Raw genomic sequence first — 19,225 nt, 5'->3', positions numbered from 1 at the left:
GCACGCCATGCAGAAACGTGGCTGCAGGGCTCCGTTTCTGTTTTAAAACTGGAGAGGAGGGGGGAAGTTTTAGGAGCTGCCCTGCCCCCAGCACATTCCCATTGGCCAGTTTCTGGCAGAAACCGGCCAATGGGAGCTACTTGTTAGAATAACAGGCAGCTAAGATGAATCACGCCCCTGCTCCTGGGCTCAGTTATTTATGAAGCACATGGCCAGGCAAGCAGGAAGGCTGGCTGCGAAACATTTTAAGCTCTGTAGGCCGGCAGGCAGGCTAGTTTGGCAGCTGACAAGTAAGTCTCTTGGGCTACGTCTACACTGCAGAGTTTTTGCACAAAAAACGGTTGTTTTTGCTCAAACTCCTGGAGCTTTCACACAATAAGTGCGTTTTTGCGCTAGAAAAAGTACAGTAGATTGTCAAAAGACAGCTTTTTATTCAAGAGTTATTCCTCTTTCTACAAGGAATAAGTCTTTTTGCACAAGAGGTCTTGTGCAAAAAGGCATGTGTCGATGGGCAGGAGAGGGTTTTTGTACAAGAATTGGCCTCCAGGAAAAAGCACATGTGATCTGGTAGACCCTCCATAGAACTCATCACAGCTCTGTAGTTCCTGTCTGCTGGCCCCTCGTAAAGGTGCAAGCATCCTGGACAAACCTCGTGGCAGGAAGCTGACCCCCCCCCCACCCCCCCCCCCCCAAAGAGAGCAGCACCTCACCACGTGGGTCTCCCTGCCACAGCCAGGGCGAGGCATGTCTGCCCCTGAGGCCCCCCGTGACCCCACTGGCTCTCATCAGGAGCAGCCCCAGGGGTCACAGGACCCATCCAGGGGGACCAAGAGGCGCACACCCGCCTGGTCTTGTCTGGAGGTCGAGGCCCTCCTGGAGCTGTGGGGCCAGGAGGAGGCTTTGCAGGATCCTGGGCCCGGAAGAGAAATGTGGACATCTTTGGCTTGATGGCACAGGCCTTGGCCAAGCATGGACACCCACTCTGGACCTTTGAACAAGTCCGGAGAAAGGTTAAAGAACTGCGTCTGGTGTACGTCCATGCCAGGGAGCTTTTGGGGGCAGGACCCCACAGCTGCCCCTACTTCAGGGATCTCCATGCCATCCTGGGGGATGCGGGGGACAAATCCCCATCCACCCTGGTGGACTCTGGGCTGTGGAGCCCCATTGTGAGCCAGCAGGAGCAGGAGAGCGAGGGCCAGCTGGCTGTGGGAGTGGAGGTGGAGCCGGAGGAGCAGAGGGGCACTGTGACCCTCTCTTTGGAGCTGGTGCCCGACAGCCAGGATGTCTCCCAGGCCTCCTCAGACACCTGGGAGGGATCCTCAGGTGAGTGGTCTTTGTTGTTCACTCAGAGGGCGGGGGAGGTGGGTGCATGGGGGGCAGGGGGCGAGTGTCGCTCGGGCTGCTCAGGCTGGATACCGTGCTGTGGTCCACACACGTGCAACCTCGTGCAGCGTTACTGTGCAGCACGTGGACGCAGCAGGCAGCCCCTGAGCACGCCTGGGATCCTGCCGGCCACACATGTCGTGCCATGGGGGGGGGACACTGGCTGGAAGCAGGCTAGCCACAAGGGCACAGGCTTGACCCCACACACACCATGGACCACCGCACACAGTACACAGCCATGTCTGCCCGTGCGAGACAGCAGCCGCGCCTGTAGAAAGCACTGTGAGCCACCCCTGTGTGTGCAGCCCCCAGGGAGCCCCAGGCTGCTCCCGGCTCCTCTGCCACCCCTGAGGGAATCCCACTGTGGCCGGACACTTCCCTTGGCTGCCTGTCTGTGGGCTGGGCGGGGGGGACGGGGAAGCAGGCAGCCCCGTCCTCTGGGCCACAGACTGTTGGTTGCTGCTCACAGAGGAGGGCATGGCCTTAGGGACAGTGTCTGCAGGGATGACTGACCACCTCTCCCTCTGTGTTCTCCCCAGCTGGGAGTGAGGGGCCAGCCAGTCCACTGCTGCCACCTGCCAGAGCTCAGGGACCATGAAGGTGTGCCAGGGCCCAGGATCAGCTCATGTGGCAGCATGCCTCAGCCATAGAGAGGATGGAGCAGACACTGGGCCACAAGGTCTGCTTCGACCTCAACTGGTGGCAACGTGCCTGGGGACAGTACCTGGAGCGGTGTGACCGCACATGCAATATAATGGCCAGCATGGTGGCACACAGGGCCCATGCCGCTCCTCCTGGCTCCCACCCTTTTGCCCCCCCGCCATGCCCATGCCCCCTTCTCCTGCCCCCCTGCCGACCCTGACCCTGCTCCTGCCCGTTGTCCTGGCCACCTCCCTGTGTTCCCTGTACCCACCTGTCCACAACCCCGATCAAGGCCCCCACACCTGAGGTGGCACAGGTAGCCACCCCTCAGTCATGAGCCCCCCTCCTAGTTTACAGCCCCCTCCTTCTCCCAGTTTATAGCCCCCTCCCCCTGCCCACCTTTTGTAGATGTTAAATAGTTTATTTTTGGTTGCAAAACAAAGAGGTTTGTTTGTTGGGAAGTCGGGGAAGGGAGGGGTTGTGGTAGGGAAGGGATGTGGCCGCAAGGCAGTGGCTCCTTGGTAGGAGGCCCTGGGGACAGTTACTGGGGTGCTTGCAAGAACCTTTCCCTCAGGGCCTCCCAGATGCGCACCCCAGCCCGCTGGGCCTGGAGGCTGGCAGCTGTCCAGGGCTGCTCAAATGCACGGCCCTCGTGGCCGGCGTCCGCCCCCCACCCCAGGAGGAAGGCCTCCCCCTTCCTCTCCTCAATGTTGTGGAGGACACAACATGCCGCCGCGACCACCTCGGGGATGTTGTGCTCCCCCATGTTGAGGCAGGTGAGCAGGCAATAGAAGCGCACCTTGAGATGGCCAAAGGCGCACACAACCTGGTTCCTGGCCCAGTTCAGGTGGGCATTAAATTGTTCCCTGATGGGGTCCAGGTGTCCAGTGTAGGGCTTCATGAACAGCACCATGAGGGGGTAGACCGCGTCCCCCATGAAGCACAGCGGCATCTGCACGTCCCCAACTGCAAACTCCCGGTGGGGGAAGAATGTGTCAGCCTCCAGCCTGCAGAACAGGCTGGAGTTTCAAAAGATGTGGATGTCGTGTACCCTGCCTGACCACCCCACAAAAATGTCCGTGAAGTGTCCACGGCGGTCGAGCAGGGCCTGCAGCACAATCAAAAAGTAGCCCTTGCGATTGATGAAGCAGGCCTGTGACAGGGCGTTTGCCCTGCACTGGCCCTTTAAGGGCAAAACAGAGTGAAGCCCCAGCCGAGGCAGCTCTGTTAGGGTACGTCTAAACTACATGGCTCTGTTGACAGAGCCATGTAGATTTGTTCGGCAAAGGCAAATGAAGCCGCGATTTAAATGATCGCGGCTTCATTTACATTTACATGGCTGCCGCGCTGAGCCGACAAACAGCTGATCAGCTGTTTGTCGGCTCAGTGCACTAGTCTGGACGCGCGGGTGTCGACATCAAAGCCCTTTGTCGGCAGCCCTGGTAAACCTCATCCCACAAGGAATAACGGGGCTGCCGACAAAGGGCTTTGATGTCGGCAGGGGAGCGTCCAGACTAGCGCGCTGAGTGGACAAACAGATGATCAGCTGTTTGTCGGCTCAGCGCGGCAGCCATGTAAATGTAAATGAAGCCACGATCATTTAAATCGCGGCTTCATTTGCCTTTGCCTATGTGTCTAATCTACATGGCTCCATCAATGGAGCCATGTAGTCTAGACACAGCCTTAATGAGGGCCCATCTAGGGGCTATATAAAGAAGGCTCCTGGAGGGAGGGGGAGAACTGACTGCTTCTCCAGCTAGAGAGCAGTAGGGACCTGACTGCCAGGGAAGCAGGAGGCTTTCTGAGGGTATGTCTACACTACCACCCTAGTTCAAACTAGGGGGGGTAATGTAGTCATACGGAGTTGCAAATGAAGCCCGGGATTTGAATTTCCTGGGCTTCATTTGCATGAAGCCGGCCGGCGCCATTTTTAAATGCCGGCTAGTTCGGACCCTGTGCCGCGCGGCTATACGCGGCATGGACTAGCTAGTTTGGATTAGGCTTCTAATTAGCTAGTTCAGATTAGGCCGATGAAAAATGGCGCCGGCCGGCTTCATGCAAATGAAGCCCGGGAAATTCAAATCCCGGGCTTCATTTGCAAGTGCGGATGACTACATTACCCCGCTAGTTCGAACTAGGGTGGTAGTGTAGACATACCCTGGAAGTGGAGCAGTGCTGGGGAAGAAAGGCAGGACTGGGGAGGCTCTGGCCAAGTAAGCCCCAGGCTGCAAGGCCTGAAGCTACTGGAGCTGCGAGTGGCAGCCATGGTAGGCCGGGCTGCGAGAGGCAGACACGTTAGGCAAAGGCAGCAGGTCCACACCCCTTTGCCAGGGATGAGTGGCTGTTACAGACTGCAGTCTGCCCTGGAGGGAGGGGATAGAGGAAGACTGGCAGTGGGTCACTGAGGCAAGGTGGGTACAGGGGAACTGGGTGTTCCCGAGGAGAAGAACTGGGGGTCCTGGAGGGAGAAGGGAGGACCCTGGAGTGTGGAGTGGAGTAAACAACACCCCCCTGGAAGGGGGTGCAGAGACTGGAGTGGGCACTGCTGGAGGGCAGTGTCCTGAAGAGGATGCCGTGGTGAAAGAACAGCACAGGGCGATACCAGCTGGAGGAAGGCACCCTACAACAACATGCTAATTCCCCAAGGCAACCAGCTGAAGGTGCCATACTGGTGAGTCAACCCTGTTACAGGGCCGCTTCCCCCCCCACCGCCACTGCAGCTGCCCCAGCCAGGACTCTTCCCCCCCCCCCCCCCCTCCCCGTGCAGGGACTGCAGCCCCAGAGGGCCTTACATGCATGAGGAGGGCCCTGACAGTGGACTTGCCCACTCCGAACTGGTTGCCCACTGATCGGTAACTGTCCAGGGTGGCAAGCTTCCAGAGGGTGATGGTGACCCTCTTCTCCAGGGGGATGGCGGGCCACAGGTGAGTGTCGCGTCTCCAGAGGGCAGGGGCGAGCCAGGCACACAGCTCCAGGAACATCTCCTTCCACATGCAGAAATTCTGGAGCCACTGCTGGTCATCCCAGTGCTCCATCGCTAGCTGGTCCCACCAGTAGGAACTGGTGTCCAGCCTCCAGAACCTCCTCTCTACACTGGGCTGCAGTTGCCAGAGTGTAGCCACCGCATCCAGGGAGAGGGACTCCACATTGAGTTCAGAGTCGAGCTCCTGCAGGAGCAGCATGGCACCGTGCAGCGACTGCTGCACAAACTGCAGCATGGCCGTGTGGGGCCATCGCATGCCCAGGGGCATCTCTCTGGCTCCATGGCAAAAAATGGAAAAGCTGTGGTGTCCAAAGAAGCACAGGGCAACCACAGCAGGCATTGCTACAGCTTTGCTGTCCTTCAAAGAGGTCCACAAGCCCGCAGCAGCAGAGAAACGGCTGTCCAGGGAGGTCCCTTTAAGCACGTGTCTGTACAGGGCTCCGGATCCAGCCCTCGGAAGCAACTGGTGACTTTTAGCCCTGCCTGAAATGGTTCCGGGTGGCCTTTTTTGCACAAGAGTGTTCATGCAGTGTGGATGCTCTCTTGTGCAAAAGTGCATCGCTTTTGTGATGCACTTTCATAGTGTGGATCTCTTCCGCAAAAAGGTTCTTGCACAAGAAGCCTGCAGTGTACACGTAGCCTTGGCCACAGCCTGCTTCTGGCACCCCAGCCCTTTCCTGCCCCACTCTCTGCCCCCACCCCTCCCCCGCCCCAACATTCTTTGAAAATTCGTGGAGATTGGGAGAGATCCTGGAAGACTGGAAAAAGGCAAATGTAGTGCCCATCTTCAAAAAAGGGAAGAAGGATGATCCAGGGAACTACAGACCAGTCAGCCTTACCTCAGTCCCTGGAAAAATCATGGAGGGGAGCCTCAAGGAATCCATTTTGAAGCACTTGGATGAGAGGAAAGTGATCAGGAATAGTCAGCATGGATTCACAAAGGGCAAGTCATGCCTGACCAAACTGATTAGCTTCTATGATGAGGTAACTGGCTCTGTGGACATGGGGAAGTCAGTGGATGTGATATACCTTGACTTTAGCAAGGCTTTTGATACGGTCTCCCACAATATTCTTGCCAGCAAGTTAAGGGGGTATGGATTGGATAAATGGACTGTAAGGTGGCTAGAAAGCTGGCTAGACTGTCGGGCCCAACGGGTAGCGCTCAATGGCTCGGTGTCAGGTTGGTGGTTGGTTTCTAGCGGAGTGCCCCAAGGTTCGGTTCTAGGACCGGTTTTGTTCAACATCTTTATTAATGACCTGGATGAGGGGATGGATTGCACCCTCAGCAAGTTTGCAGATGACACTAAGCTAGGGGAGAAGTAGATACACTGGAGGGCAGGGATAGGGTCCAGAGTGACCTAGACAGATTGGAGAATTGGGCCACAAGAAATCTGATGAGGTTCAACAAGGACAAGTGTAGAGTCCTGCACTTGGGACGGAAGAATCCCAAGTATTGGTACAGGCTGGGGACCAATCAGCTAAGTAGCAGTTCTGCAGAAAAGGACCTGGGGGTTACAGTGGATGAGGAGCTGAATGAGTCAACAAGGCGCCCTTGTAGCCAAGAAGGCTAATGGCATATTAGGGTGCATTAGGAGGAGCATTGCCAGCAGATCTAGAAGTGATTATTCCCCTTTATTCGGCTCCGGTGAGGCCACATCTGGAGTATTGTGTCCAGTTCTGCCCGCCCCTCCCCCATAGAAAGGCTGTGGACGCATTGGAGAGGGTCCAGCGGAGGGAAACCAAAATGATTAGGGGGCTGGAGCACATGATCTATGAGGAGAGGCTGAGGGACTTGGGTTTGTTTAGTCTGCAGAAGAGAAGAGTGAGGGGGGATTTGATTGGAACCTCACTTCAGGAAGTTGAAGGCTGCCAAGAGGCTGGAGAGAGGCTGTTCTTAGTGGTGACAGATGGCAGAACAAGGAGCAATGGGCTCAAGTTGTGGTGGGAGAGGTCCAGGTTGGATATTAGGAAAAACTATTTCACTAGGAGGGTGGTGAAGCACTAGAATGGGTTCCCCAGGGAGGTGGTGTAATCTCCATCCCTAGAGGGCTGTGTCTAGACTGGCCAGTTTTTTCTGGAAAATCAGCCGCTTTTCTGGAAAACTTGCCAGCTGTCTACACTGGCCACTTGTATTTCCGCAAAAGCACTGACTTCCTACTGTAAGAAATCAGTGCTACTTGTGGAAATACTATGCTGCTCCCCTTTGGGCAAAAGTCCTTTTGCGCAAAAGGGAAGGGCCAGTGTAGACAGCTCAGATTTGTTTTCCGCAAAAAAGCCCCAATCACGAAAATGGCGATCGGGGCTTTTTTGCGGAAAAGCGCGTCTAGATTGGCCACGGATGCTTTTCTGCAAAAAGTGCTTTTGTGGAGAAGTGTCCGTGCCAATCTAGATGTGCTTTTCCGCAAATGCTTTTAATGGAAAACTTTTCCGTTAAAAGCATTTCTGGAAAATCATGCCAGTCTAGACGTAGCCGAGGTGTTTAAGTTTCGGCTTGGCAAAGCCCTGGCCGGGTTGATTTAGTTGGGATTGGTCCTGCCTAGAGCAGGGGGCTGGACTTGATGAGCTTCTGAGGTCTCTGCCAGCTCTATGGTTCTATGATTCTAGGAGTGTTATGGTGCTGTGGCCAGATGGGGGGGCTTGTTGGCCTGGCTTCATTTTTAAATAAAATATTATGTCAAACACAAGTTTTCAGCATTGTCTTTATTTATGGGAGGGGTGAGGAACCTGTTTTGAGTCAGGGGTCACTGACCCACAGAAAAGTCAGTTGAGGCCACCCAAGTGAGATGCAAAAAACCAACCCCTCCAAACCCCCCGAAGCCTCACTAATGTGGCCCCAAATGTGCTGGTGGGGGCAGGGTACAGGTGCTGGGGACAGGGTGCTGGTGGGGGCTGGGGCAGGGTACTCATGGTGGGATCTGGCCAAGGGGAGGGGACAGGAACAGCTGGGACCAGTACCTGGGGATCCTGCAGCTGTGTGCCAGGTCTGGATTTCAGGAAGCATGTGCACTGCTTCCCCCTCCCCCAAACAGCCATGCGCTGCCTGAACAGCTGGGTCTTTGGCATGCCGGCAACTTTCTTCCCCCTGCTGCCTTCCTGCGCACAGAGGCGGGGGGAGGAGTAGGAGTCCTGGGACTGTGCCAGCTCCAACTACTCAGGCAGCGCACGCCCTGCTCCTCTGCTCCGCATGGCAGCCGTGCACTGCCTGAGTAGTTGGAGCTGGCACAGTCCCAGGACTCCTCCTCCCCCCCCCCCCCCCCCCCCGCCCCTGCCACCCCTGGTGCAGGAAGGCAGCAGGGGAAGGAAGTCACCGGCATGCCACAGACCTGCCATTTCAGGAGTGCACCAGCTGTTTGGGGAGGAGAAGTGCAGCCTGTGCACTTCCTGAAACCCCAGATAGGGCGTGCAAGTGCCTCACTCACCTCACCCTTGTTACAGCCCTGCTTTCCCCTGGCCCCTCCAGTTTTGAAATAGAAATGGGACCCAGCCCGTTTCTGAGCAGCATGCGGGGCAAGCAGGGGAGCCTGCCTGGGGCTCCCCTCTGCCTCCACGGGTCATATCTGATGGCTTGGCAGGCTGGGCTGGCCCACGGGCTATATTTTGCCCAGGCCTGTTCCAAGGGGTAACTTGTGTAACCCCCAAGGAGATTACCTATATTCCTGGGGCTCTGTCTGCTGGCAGCTCAGGGAGAGGCACACTGTCCCTGGTAGGGAGGGGGAGCCAAGGCAAACTCAGAGTCTGCCTGGCAACCAATAGGGAGTGAGATGTCCCTCCCAGGGAGTTCAGGAAAGGGGAGAGGCCATTGTTTTTTTTTTATGAGTCAGTCTGGAGCCAGCCAGGGCAAGGGCAGGACTGGCTGTGGGGGAGCTGGTAAGCCCCAGGCCTGCATGCAGGGTTCCTCCTGAGAACCGGCCTCTAGGGACCAGATAGCAAGATCCCTCCACTGGGCTTTTCCTTTCTCCACTCCTGAGTCCCAGTTTGTGGAGTTTGCTGGGAAACTTCCCCAGCCAGGCTGAGTTGGTTCTCCCGCTCCCTGGGAGAGACCAGTTGCCACATGGTCAGCTCTGCTCTGTCTGCTGGTTCAGGGCTGCTGCCTGCTGTGTGTGTGTGTCTGGGTGCTGGGCTAGGAGACTAGTTTGGATTTTAGTACAGTTGCGTAATCTGCACCTTGAGCCCTGCAACCTTTTGTGGTGAGGGGAGATCCTGGGACCGAAGCAGCCTGATTCCTGCTTGAAGAGGATCCTTGCTAGCAAAGATCAGCCCTTTGCAGTGACTGAGGAGCCCAGAGTCATCTCTGAACCTGAGGATCATTCATGGAGTTTGTGAGTGCACCATCTTCTAGTTATAAGCTTTTGTGGGCAAAGACCCACTTCGTCAGATGCATGTAGTGGAAATTTCCAGAGGCAGGAATAAATATGCAGGCCAGAATCAGGCTAGAGATGACGAGGTGGATCCAATCAGGGAGGATGAGGCCCACTTCTAGTAGCTGATCTGGAGGTGTGAATAGCAAGAGAAGCTGCTTTTGTACTTGGCTAGCCATTCACAGTCTTTGTTCAATCCTGAGCTGATAGTGTCAAATTTGCAGATGAACTGTAGCTCAGCAGTTTCTCTTTGAAGTCTGGTCTTGAAGTTTTTTTGCTGCAGGATGGCTACCTTTAGATCTGCAATTGTGTGTCCAGGAATATTGAAGTGTTCCCCTACAGGTTTTTGTATGTTGCCATTCCTAATATCAGATTTGTGTCCGTTTATTCTTTTACGTAGGGACTGTCCAGTTTGGCCGATGTAGATGGCAGGGGGCATTGTTGGCACATGATGGCATATATTACATTGGCCTCATCCTCCTTGATTGAATTAACCTCGTTATCTCTCACCTGATTCTGGCCTGCATATTTATACCTGCCTCTCGATCTTTCCACTACACGCATCTGACGAAGTGGGTCTTTGTCCCCGAAAGCTTATGCTCCAATAAATTTGTTAGTCTATAAGGGTATGTCTACAGTACAGCACTATTTCGAATTAACATAATTCGAAATAGTTAATTCGAATTAAGCTAATTTGAAATAACACATCTATACACAAACTATTTTGAAATAGCGTTTTGCTATTTCGAAATAGCACATCCACACTGAGTGCACCCTGAACCGAAGTTAAGCCTGGCAGGGACCAGTGCCGGCAGGGCATCAGGTTGGGACTTAGGGTGTGCGGCTGCTGCCTGAGGCTAACTGAGCTCTGTGCTTAAAGGGACCCTACCCCCACCTCGGACAGACAGTTCTCAGGGTTCCCCGCTTGCTTGTCTACCTCGATGAGGGACAGCAAAGCAGTCCTGTCTTGGAGCGCCCTGAGTGCCCACACTCGGGACACCACAGCACTCGGCCACATGGAGCCAGAGGTGCCCCTGGGCACGCCGGTGAGTCTCGTGGGGTCGGTGCCATCAGCCCAGCTGCACTTGCTGCAGGCTGCCATCGGGGGGAGCCATCGGGGGGCTGTCAGGATCTAGGAGGCCCTGAGGGAGATCGTCCACCATGAGGAGCCCTCAGAGCCTCCCTGGTCCTCCCCACTGGGGGCTCGTGCCCCATTCCTCCCTCACGTCCTTCCACTTACCCCTCCCTAGCCCCCCTTCCTGATGTCAAATAAAAGACACGAATGTTCAAAAATAGAAACTGGGTTTATTGAACAAAACTGGGGGATGAGCCTCTGGGGAGACTGGGAAAAGGAGGTGGGGGAAGAGGGGAGGGGGAAACCTGGGAGGAGGGAGCTGGAAGGGGGAAGCAAGGGGACGAAGGGGGAGGGGAAGCTCAGGGCTCAGGTTTGGGGGTCATAGAATCATAGAATAATAGGACTGGAAGGGACCTCAAGAGGTCATCGAGTCCAGCCCCCCACCCTCAAGGCAGGACCAAGCTCCGTCTACACCATCCCTGACAGATGTCTGTCTAACCTGTTCTTAAATATCTCCAGAGAGGGAGATTCCACCACCTCCCTTGGCAATTTATTCCAATATTTGACCACCCTGACAGTTAGGAATTTTTTCCTAATGTCCAATCTAAACCTCCCCTGCTGCACTTTAAGCCCATTACTCCTTGTCCTGTCCTCAGAAACCAAGAGGAACAAATGTTCTCCTTCCTCCTTGTGACACCCTTTTAGATATTTGAAAACCGCTATCATGTCCCCCCTTAATCTTCTTTTTTCCAAACTAAACAAGCCCAGTTCATGAAGCCTGGCTTCATAGGTCATGTTCTCTAGACCTTTAATCATTCTTGTCGCTCTTCTCTGGACCCTTTCCAATTTCTCCACATCTTTCTTGAAATGTGGCGCCCAGAACTGGACACAGTACTCCAGCTGAGGCCTAACTAGTGCAGAGTAGAGCGGCAGAATGACTTCACGAGTTTTGCTTACAACACACCTCTTGATACAACCTAGAATCATATTTGCTTTTTTTGCAACAGCCTCACACTGTTGACTCATATTCAACTTGTGGTCCACTATGACCCCTAGATCCCTTTCCGCCATGCTCCTTCCTAGACAGTCGCTTCCCATCTTGTATGTATGGAACTGATTGTTCCTTCCTAAGTGGAGCACTTTGCATTTCTCTTTATTAAACCTCATCCTGTTTACCTCTGACCATTTCTCTAACTTGCTAAGGTCACTTTGAATTATGTCCCTATCCTCCAAAGAAGTCGCAACCCCACCCAGTTTGGTATCATCTGCAAACTTAATAAGCGTACTCTCTATCCCAATATCTACATCATTGATGAAGATATTGAACAGTACGGGTCCCAAAACAGACCCTTGAGGAACTCCACTTGCTATCCCTTTCCAGCAGGATTTAGAACCGTTAACAACAACTCTCTGACTACGATTATCCAGCCAATTATGCACCCACCTTATCGTGGCCCTATCTAAGTTATATTTGCCTAGTTTATCAATAAGAATATCATGCGAGACCGTATCAAATGCCTTACTAAAGTCTAGGTATATGACATCCACCGCTTCTCCCTTATCCACAAGGCTCGTTATCCTATCAAAGAAAGCTATCAGATTAGTTTGGCATGACTTGTTCTTCACAAACCCATGCTGGCTATTCCCTATCACTTTATTACCTTCCAAGTGTTTGCATATGATTTCCTTAATTATCTGCTCCATTATCTTCCCTGGGACAGACGTTAAACTGACCGGTCTGTAGTTTCCTGGGTTGTTCTTATTCCCCTTTTTATAGATGGGCACAATATTTGCCCTTTTCCAGTCTTCTGGAATCTCCCGTCTGCCATGATTTTTCAAAGATCATAGCTAAAGGCTCAGATACCTCCTCTATCAGCTCCTTGAGTATCCTGGGATGCATTTCATCAGGACCTGGTGACTTGCTGACATCTAACTTTCCTAAGTGATTTTTAACTTGTTCTTTGTGTATCCTATCTTCTAAACTTACCCTCTCTCTGCTTGTATTCACTACGTTAGGCACACCTCCAGACTTCTCGGTGAAGACCGAAACAAAGAAGTCATTGAGCATCTCCGCCGTTTCCTGTTACTGCTTCTCCCTCCTCACTAAGCAGTGGGCCTACCCTGTCCTTGGTCTTCCTCTTGCTTTTAATGTATTTATAAAAGGTCTTCTTGTTTCCCTTTATGCCTGTAGCTAGTTTGATCTCATTTTGTGCCTTTGCCTTTCTAATCTTGCCCCTGCATTCCCGTGTTGCTTGCCTATATTCATCCTCTGTTATTTGTTCTAGTTTCCATTTTTTATAGGACTCCTTTTTTATTTTGAGATCATGCAAGATCTCCTTGTTAAGCCAAGCTGGTCTTTTGCCATATTTTCTATCTTTCCTACACAGCGGAATTGTTTGCTTTTGGGCCCTTAACAACGTCCCTTTGAAATACTTCCAACTCTCCTCAGTTGTTTTTCCCTTCAGTCTTGCTTCCCATGGGACCTTACCTACAAGTTCTCTGAGCTTATCAAAATCTGCCTTCCTGAAATCCATTACCTCAATTGTGCTGGTCTCCCTTCTACCTTTCCTTAAGATCATGAACTCTATTATTTCGTGATCACTGTCCCCTATACTGTCTTCCACTTTCAAGTTCTCAACTAGTTCCTCCCTATTTGTTAAAACCAAATCCAGAACAGCTTCTCCTCTGGTAGCTTTTTCAACCTTCTGAAACAGAAAGTTGTCTCCAATGCAGTCCAGAAACTTATTGGATAGCCTGTGCCCCGCTGTGTTAGTTTCCCAACATATGTCTGGATAGTTGAAGTCCCCCATCACCACCAAATCTTGGGCTTTGGATAGTTTTGTTAATTGTTTAAAAAAGGCCTCATCCACCTCTTCCACCTGGCTAGGTGGCCTGTAGTAGACTCCTAGCATGATATCACCCTCGTTTTTTACCCCTTTTAGCTTAACCCAGAGACTCTCTACACAGCTATCTCCTACATTCATCTCCACTTCAGTCCAAGTGTGTACATTTTTAATATACAAGGCAACCCCTCCTCCCTTTTTTCCCTGTCTGTCCTTCCTGAGCAAGCCGTACCCTTCCATACCAACATTCCAATCATGCGTCCCATCCCACCAGGTTTCTGTAATACCAATGATATCATAGTTGTATTTATTGGTTAGCAATTCCAGTTCTTCCTGCTTATTACCCATACTTCTCGCATTTGTATATAGGCATCTAAGATACTGATTTGATCTTGCCTCCCTGTTGTGCCCTGACCCTCCTTTCTCCTTGCCATTATAGGCCGTAGTCCCCCCCCCATTTCCAACCCATCTTCCAGTCCCGCACATGCAGCACTTACCTGTGGGCTTTGCTCACCTGCCCCCGACAAACCTAGTTTGTCTCGCCGGACCAACCTGATTTTCATGCAAACCTGCTCCTGGGTTCACATGTGGCCTTTGGTGGCCAGGCTGGCAGCTATCCTGCCATAGATGGCCACATGCCTCTGTCTAGGGCTGAGATCATGGAAGTTGGGGGCATCCCCTGCAAACCTGAATAAGATCCATGATCTCCACCCTGGACCAGGAAGGCGCCCGCCTTCTCCAGCCCCTGTCAGGCTCGTGGGAGCTGGCAGACTGCTCCTGGGGAGCGGTGGAGGACTGACTGCCAGTGGCTTGCTGGCTTGTTTTGGGGCCACTGGGTCAGGGGCCCCGGTGGCCACTGCTGGCTCTGGGCTGGCAGGCTTGGAGCTGGCACAGGCACTGTGGCCAGGGTCTACCCCTTTAAGGGCCCCAGGGCTGGGGGAGAGGAGAGTTTTCCTGGTTGTGCCCAGAGTGGCCACCATGGCGCTCTGGGAATGGCTGGAGGCCCCCATTTCGAATTAAGTGTCTACACAGCACTTATTTCAAAGTAGGGTATGTCTACACTACAAAGTTAGTTCGAACTAACTTTCAACGGAGCGCTTAGTTTGAACTAGGTAATCCTCATTCCACGAGGATTAAGCCTAGTTTGAATTTACTAGCTCGAATTAAGGGCTGTGTAGCCCCTTAATTCAAACTAGTGTGAGGCTAGCCCTCCCCAGCTTTCCCTGGTGGCCACTCTGGCCAACACCCAGGGAAACTCGTCTGCCCCCTCCCGGCCCCCGTACAGGGGCACGGGCTGGCTACGGTGCCCGTGCCAGGTGCAAGCCTGCCAGCACCCAGCCAGCAGACCCTGCACCTGCCACAACATGAGCCAGCCACCCGAGGACACCCAGCCCTCCACTGCTCCCTAGAACCAGCCTGGCGGCTCCCAGGAGCCTGCCCGGGGACGCAAGAGGCGGGCACCCGCTTGGTCAAGTGCGGAGATCGTGGACCTCATCGAGGTTTGGGGGGAAGCTTCCAGTGTCACAGGAACGCGGCAGTCTACGGCCACATGGCTGCCAGCCTGGCCACCAGGGGCCACTAGCGCAGCCGGGAGCAGGTGCGCTGCAAGGTCAAAGACCTGCGGCAATCCTACTCCTGGGCCTGCCAGCCAGGGGCCGACCCGGAGGCCTGCCCCCACTTCCATGCCCTGGACCCCCTCCTTGGGGCTCATGCCGTCCCTGCCCCCCGGGGACGTGATAGACCCCGGGGCAGAGGGACCGCTCCAGGAGACGGAGGAGGAGGAGGGCTCTGAGAGCCAGGAGCCTGCCGGCAGCCTGCCCAGGATCTGGGACCCCCGAGGCACCCCACAGAGCCGCTCGCCTGTGTCGTCCGAGGCCAGGGAGGCGTCCACCTGTGAGTACCATCGTGCTCCCCTTATGTGTACGGGGGGCTGGGGCGAGAGGGAGCCCCGGGACCGTGCGCCTGGGCCTTGCCCACCACGGAGCAGCAGCTGGGGAGCCTGCAGGGGCCCTGGCCTTGCAGAGGGGAGCTGGGTTTCACACACCTGGGCCCCTGGGGTAATTGACCGCTGGTCTTGTTGCACCACAGCTGCAGCACCTAGGACTGCAGGGCGCACCACACTACCTGCAGCAGCTGCCCGTGCCCAGGCAAACAGGAGCGCCAGGAATGAGGAGGACTACCCGAGGCGGCACCTCCCGTTCCTGGATCACCAGCTCCGCACCCAGGACCACTGGGTCCAGGAGGACCTGAGGCTGTGCCAGAGGAGTTTGGAGGCCCTGGAGGAGCAGGGCCGTGCCCTGCGAGGCCACCGCCGGAGCCTGCTCGACCGCTTCCCAATTCCTCCTGCTCCCCCTCCTGCTCCCGCTCCTGCTTCCTCCACCCCCCCCCCCCCCCCCCCGTCCCTCCTGACCCCCGTCCCTCCACAACCATTCCCCACTGACGCCCCCAGACCCGCAGTGTGGCGAGACGGGAGAGGCAGCCGGACTCCCACCCCTGAGCTTTCCTTTCCCTTCCTCCCTTCTGTCACGTTGCTGAATTGGAGGGAAGCAGCCAGATCGCTGCTGCACCCCTAGGTGGGGGTGTTGGCCCCAGAAATTGGTGTGGGGGGAGCCATGTGGGGTATCGAATGGGAGATTATTGTTTGTTGGTCTTATGTACACTATTTATGTGAGTGTATAATGTCTGTGTGTGTAGGTAGGAATCTGTAATCTGTGTGGAAGCTGAATATTTCTGTGAATGTGGTTAAGCATGGCTATGGACAGGCTGAGTAGCAAAGCCCTGTGGAACAATGGCTCTCAATAGGCTATGGACACACCCAAAGAATGGGATTTGTCACCTGAGGGCAGCCAGCAGGAAATTTAGAGATTGGCCTCTGACCAGGTGACTTGCTGCAGACTAGAAGAGGCGAGGAAGGAGTATAAAGAGGCCATGTGGTCGAGGCCATTTTGTTCTCAGCTCAGCACTTCATCCCAGAGGCAGCACTGCAGGGATTGAAGAGCCCGGAAGACCTGTGAACCCATCCTGATCTCAGGATGTGCAATAAGAACTTTTAAACCAGCAGCTGCAACATCTCTGCTAGAGCCTGCATCGAGAACTGGGAGATTCGGTGCATGTAACGTACTGTACTTTAATAACCTTACTCTCATGCTTTTCTTTCTTGTAATAATAAACCTTTAGGTATAGATTCTAAAGGATTGGCCCAGCGTGATTTGTGGGTAAGGTCCAGAGGGTAAATTGACCAGGGATCTGTGGCTGGTTTCTTGGAACCGGACAGAACTTGTTCGGGGTAGGTGGGATTGGGTGCTAGGACCCCCCACCTGTGTACAGGCCCGGGGCCATCTGGGGCACGGATATTGCTGGGGTGTCGGAGGGGTTTTGCTCGGGAGACTTCAGGCAGGCAGCTGAAGCGCTCTGTGAGACTGGTTTGTGGCCTGTGTGGAGAGGTCGCCAGTCGGGGGCTGTAAGGAACCCCGGAGTTGAGCAATTCGCCCTGAGCGGATGCCCTTAGCTGTGCCCAGACACGGCCCGGTCCGTCACAGTGGCGTAGTCGGCAGGATCCACAGATCTTGGTCAATTGAGCTTTGGGATCAGGACCCCACGCTGTCTAAATTTGATTTTTGGTGTTGAGAGTTTGGTTGATTAAAGAGCCGCTGCGATGATCCCGGAACTATATGAGAGTCTGAGCAAAAGTGCTCTGAAGGATTTGTGCTTGGGGAGAGGCATTGCCTTTAGGAAAAGGGCCTCTAAACTAGATCTGGTAGTGTTGTTATTAACCAGAGATGTGGATGAAAAGGAGCAGAAGCAAGCCAAGGAGGCTGCTGAAAGAAGGCAGAAGGCAGATGAAGAAATTGCTAAGAGACAGAAGGAGATGGATCGGGAACTTGAGGGGAAAAAGGCAGAATATGCTGAGAGACAGAGGAGGGAAGAGGCAGAGCATGCAAAGAAGATGGCCCTAGCCAAGGAGGAAAATGCTAGACTTGACCTCCAGCTTAAGAGACTAAAAGAACAAGAGAGCCTGTATCCTCTTGAAGGTTCAATGCATAACTCTGTGGGTATGCGGTGTGCTTATGATATGGCAGACGTATTTTACCCAGCTGATGTGATGACCCAACCCCAAAGCATGTATGAATGCAAACCTTGTGTGTTACCTGTAGCTAGCAGGGTGGTTTGGGAAGGGGGTGCATGTGGGTATGGAAAGTTTCCTGGGGCTGGTCAGTCTCCCTGTAACCAAGGGGAAAGTGTCTCTACATGTGTGCCTGTGGCAGAGGGCTGTGTGTCTGTGCAGGGGGGCAGTGAGCCTGTGGGTGAGGGCCCATCTGATGCCTCAGAGGTGAGGCTGGAATCAGAACCAGGGCAGGAAGAGCCCAGAAGTCAGGGAAATGTTTCTCTGGGGCAGCCTGGAGTGGCTGGCCAGAGTGAAGTTTTAGTTGAGGAGTTGGTGGCTGGTGAGGTTTGTGGAATTGAACCTGCACAAGCTGAAATTGAGTTGTGTGAAGCACAGTGGGTGCAAGCTGGCAATTTGGCTGGTGGAAGTAGCAGTGGGGCAGTAAAGGAAGCTGTCCCAGTGGCTAGCTGTATGACTGAGATTAGCCAGGGGTGTTGGGACAAGGGAGAAGCTGTCTCTGGTTGTCTGGCTGTGTGTGGGGAAGAGTTTCTTCCTGTGTCTGAGGAAGGTGCCCCACAGCCTGTGAAGGCTGAGAGCAGTGTGGTTGTCCCAGAGTTGGGTCTGGATATGGCTAAGGCCCAGGAAGGGGGTGGCCCAAGGTTTGTGTCTGCTGGGGAGAGGGATGAGGTGACTCAGGTAGAGACAGTCAGTGTTTTACCAGAACCCCAGAGACCAGACAGTGGTGACCCTGATATTGTGCCTGATGCTGCTGTGTTGCTGGCAGAGGGGGGAGCTGCTCGGTGGGAGCAGGGAGACCCCTTAGCCCGGGCACAAGGAGAGAATGAGGGTGTGTTAACTCTGGTGCCTAATGATGGTGTGGACGTTTACAGCCATCTAGAGAGCTGCACAGGGAGTGAAGATGCCTCTGACCCTGTCTCTTGTGAGTCTGTCTATGTGCCTGAGAGGGGATTATCAGTGAATCCACCTGAGGGGCCAGAGATGACTCAGGGTGTAAGGGAATTGCAGGAGGAGTTGGTTGTGGCTCAGCAGGGCAAGGCTACTGCAGAGCCAGGGAAGGGTGAACTGCTGCCTAAGGAAGCTCATAGGGAGGAGAGTCCTGGCAGTGCTTGTAGCAAGCAGTTTGCTGTGACTGAGGGAGGTGACAGGGCCTTGCTGGGAGAAGGCATTCAGGAGAAAGCTCTGCCTGTAAACGGCAGCAGCTTCTTGTGTGAGGCACTTGTTTTGGTGCCTGACAGACAGAATTTGTCTGTCAGCAGTGACTCCAATGACTTGGGTTTAGGAAAACCCAGTGTGGATGGTGTTGGAAAGGTCTCAGAGGGACTGAGGGTTGTTCCAGATGAGGCAGGAACATCCAGAGAACTGGAGCAGGCTGCTAACCCAGTGACTGTGTGTGACCAGCTTGCTGGGAAGTCAGTGTGTGTGGGACAGGATTGTTCCCAGGTGAATGAGGAGAGTGGGAACTTAGTGTCTCAGATTCAGGAGAAGGGCTGGGTAGCCAAGTATGCAGAGCAGAACAGCTGTGTGGTCACTCTCCCTAGGATGCAGGAGATGGCAGTTATGCTCCCATCTCTGGACACGGTGGACACTCATACTCAATCAGGGAGGTTGATATCTGGTTCCATGTGGAAACAGAGGTTAGAGAGGGACAGAGGAGAGACTTGGGAGTCTACAGCTCACTGCTGTTACCCCACTGAGTGGGGGAAGGGGGAGAATTCCAGGGCCATTGTGAGCCAGGGAGTCACGCCCAGCCAGACCATTGTCTTGGTCTGGCCAGAGGTTTCAGGCCTGGAGCCCAGAGGACAAGGGGGAGGGGCA

The sequence above is a fragment of the Pelodiscus sinensis genome, unplaced genomic scaffold (genome assembly GCF_049634645.1).
Source record: "Pelodiscus sinensis isolate JC-2024 unplaced genomic scaffold, ASM4963464v1 ctg57, whole genome shotgun sequence".
In the NCBI taxonomy this organism is placed as follows: Eukaryota; Metazoa; Chordata; order Testudines; family Trionychidae; genus Pelodiscus; species Pelodiscus sinensis.
Note: the sequence above shows the minus strand (reverse complement) of the source record.